The sequence below is a fragment of the Sorex fumeus genome, unplaced genomic scaffold (assembly GCF_029834395.1).
Source record: "Sorex fumeus unplaced genomic scaffold, SorFum_2.1 ptg000264l, whole genome shotgun sequence".
NCBI classification, from domain to species: Eukaryota; Metazoa; Chordata; class Mammalia; order Eulipotyphla; family Soricidae; genus Sorex; species Sorex fumeus.
The window spans coordinates 1,368,118-1,371,472 of NW_026606321.1; the positions used below are offsets into that span (position 1 = coordinate 1,368,118).

The following is a 3,355-nucleotide window of genomic DNA, read 5'->3' on the forward strand; positions in this document are numbered from 1 at the left end:
GGCTGGAGCGATAGTACAGTGGGGAGAGCGTTTGCCTTGCACGCAGAGACCCAGATTTGGTCCCCTGCATCCCATAGGGTCCCCCGAGCACCGCCAGGAGTAATTCCTGAGCGTAGTGAGCCAGGAGTAACCCCTGAGCATTGCTGGGTGTGACCCCTCCCCCCAAAAAAACCCCAACAAAAAGCAAAGCAAAACAAAACAAAAAAAGACCCTTGCATTCTCTTACCTACATTTTCCCAGACAGGACATCAGTGGGGCAGATTCGAGAAGTCAAACTGGAGGCTGTGGCATGAGGGCAAAAGCTAGAGCAGTGCTTGGCCTGTGTGAAGGCCTGGGTTCACCCCCTGGTGCTGCAAAACTCAATGATAATAATATAATGAAAGCGTAAAGAAGTTGGGGGCCAGCTCCGGAGGCTGGGGCACACGCTAGGGTTTCGACACTGGAGCACTGACTCATGACCTGGGCACCTCTGAGTGTGGGTCCCCCAAAACAAAAGCAGAAACAGCCATCAAAAGAATCAGACTGTGGGCCAGAGTGGCAGTACAGCAGGGAGGGCGTTTGCCTTGCACACGGTCGACCCAGGTTCCATCCCCAGCATCCCATAGGGTCCCCCGAGCACTGCCAGGAGTAATTCCTGAGTGCAGAGCCAGGAGGAATCCTGAGCATCGCTGGGTGTGAACCCCCCCTTCAAAAAAAAAATCAGGTTGTGCTCCATGTCCCTGCACGGTGCGGTGTACAGATGAGTGTCTGTGGGGTAGGGGTTGGAGGCGGGCGGTGCAACGTCACCACTAAGGTTTACAAGAAGCAAGAGTGGGAGGAGGGTCATGCCAGGGCGAGCAGGGGAAGACCCAGGAGCCAGTGGGCCCTACTCACTGCCACTTGGTGGTTTCCTGGGGGTGCGGGCAAGAGGGAGGGGGAGAGATAGAGAGACAGAGAGAGACAGAGAGAGAGGGGAGAGAAGAGAAAGGAGAGAGAGAGGGAGGGAGGGAGAGAGAGAAGGAGGGAGGGAGAGAAAGAAGGAGGGAGGGAGAGAAAGAAGGAGGGAGGGAGAGAAAGAAGGAGGGAGGGAGAGAAAGAAGGAGGGAGGGAGAGAAAGACAGAAGAGAGGAGAGAGAGGGGAGAGAGGAGAGGGAGGGAGGGAGACAGAAAGGGAGGGAAGGAGAGAGAAGAGAGAGCGAGGGAAGGAGAGAGAGAGAGGGAGAGAGAGAAGAGAGAGAGGGATGGAGGGAGGGAGAGAGAGAAAGAGAGAGAGATACTCTGGGCTTTGCTCCCCAGCTGCCTCCGCTGCTGTCCAGAAGGGTGCTGACCCAGAGAGCATCTTTGAATCTGAAGCCTTTTGCTTCTGGACCATGTTTGGCCCTGCTGTCCAGAGGGCTACTGGAGGCGCTTTCTCCTGGCTGTTTCCTTCTGGGCGCGTTTTCCTGAGGACCTTTGTCTCAGTCTGTGTCTCACAGATGCCGTGGTCCTGGCAGAACCTTCTGAAGAGCCTGTGACAACTGGACGGGCGGGACTGGCAGGGGTCATCGTCCCGGAAGTGGGCAACCAACACCCTTCCTCTGCTCTTGGCCTCCCTGCCTAGATCCCCACTGCCCCTGCAGGGAGATGTCTGGAGATAAGAATCGAATTCCTAGATTTCCTCTCCAGGAGGCCTCCTGTAAACATGGGGAGACTTCCCCCAGCCCAGCAAACAGGAAGCCACAGGCAAGGGTTGTGTGTGTGTGTGTGTGTGTGTGTGTGTGTGTGTGTTTTAGCACCCTCCGAGACATCCTGCAAAAGTGCTCCCAGGTATGAGGGAGCATTCAGGTATCTCTGGGGCAGAACTGGAAGTCCTACTTTGGAATAGATTTTCTGAGTTTAAGACTCAACAGGCAAAGTATTGCGGTTGACCCACAAAGCTATTTACAGGGAAAGAGTAAGGGAAGAATATCCGGGGAGGGCCTGGGCACTCCTGGTGTGGCCCCAGACCCAGAAATAAATACAAATATACATGGAAAGAATCACACGGGGAACGATCATTGAGCTTTGTGTCTGTACTTGGCGGTGGTACTGCCATAGTGTCGGAAACCAATCCTACAGTCTCAGAAACCAAGGACGTATCAAAATTTGGGGAAAGTTTCTTCACTCGTTGTCATGTTTACTATGTTTTTAATACTCTTGCCATATTGTAAACTAATGACAGTAAAAATAATAATTGTATAGTCTACGGAACAGTGTTTATGGTAGTGTGTAAAACAAGAGAGCCAGCTTATAGTGCATAATAGGGATGGTGCGGAGTGTGAGGTGTTTGCCTGGCAGGCAGCAGACTAGCGCAGTCCCTGGCACCCATATGTTCTGGAGCACGGCCAGGGGTCACTCCTGAGCACAGAGCCAGGAGTGCTCTGAGCACCACAGGGTGTGGTCCAAATGCTCCTGCCCGCACCACCAATTACAGTATTGAGAAAGGAATACACAAACATGCAGTAATGATTTCAAATGTATATAAAAATGTAGACACAAAGAAAAAACTGGGAGACACCATCCAAAGGCTAATGGTAGTTGTATTAAGTAGGTAGTGATATCAAATGCAATATTATACAGTAGCACTGTCTTCCCATTGTTCATCAGTTTGCTCGAGCGGACCCAGTAATGTGTTCATTTTGAGACTTCTTGTTACTGCGTTTGGCATATAGAATACATCACGGGTAGCTTGCCAGGCTTTGCCATGTGGGCAAAATGCTCTCTGTAGATTGCCCCGCGCTCTCTGAGAAGGGCGGAGGAATCGAACCTGACTCTGCTGGGCTGGCTGTGCACAAGACAAATGCCCTACCACTGTGCTATTGCTCCAGCCCATAGTGGTATTAAATAAATGGAATTATATGTGATTAACATTTTTAACTTTGGGACAGTGCTTGCTTCGGCAGCACATATGCTAAAATTGGAACGATACCGAGAAGATTAGCATGGCCCCTGCGCAAGGATGACATGCAAATTCGTGGTTATGTTCCTGTGTACTAATTATACGTCTATATTTTTTTCTTCAATGTCATGAGAGCTGGCTAGATAATTCAAAGTTCTGGAGCACCTGTTTTGTATGTATACAGGAGCCCCAAACACCTAGCCAGGAGTAGCTCTCAAACATTCCGGTGTGTGGCCCCAAAACTTGGGGCGGGGGGGAGTATTGCCTGTGATAGGTCTGTTTAGGTTTAGGAGAAAAATCAGTCCCATTAATTTAATTAATCTTGTTGTAGCATTCTTGGGTCAAAATTGCTCTTACGCAGTTTTCATCTCTCTCCTAATTTTCGCCTAAAAGCCAGGTCTACTTTAAAGGGTGCTGACTTAGGGCCTGGGGTGTGGCTTCACTAGTGGAATTGTCCCT

At 50.6% G+C, this 3,355-nt stretch overlaps 1 non-coding gene across 1 annotated transcript; it reads left to right on the top strand.

The window, feature by feature from the left end:
• The first annotated feature begins 2,884 nt into the window (after positions 1-2,884).
• LOC130018405 (U6 spliceosomal RNA) lies at positions 2,885-2,991 on the top strand. Its single transcript, XR_008791575.1, has one exon. It is a non-coding gene; the product is annotated as a U6 spliceosomal RNA (small nuclear RNA).
• Positions 2,992-3,355: the final 364 nt, after the last annotated feature.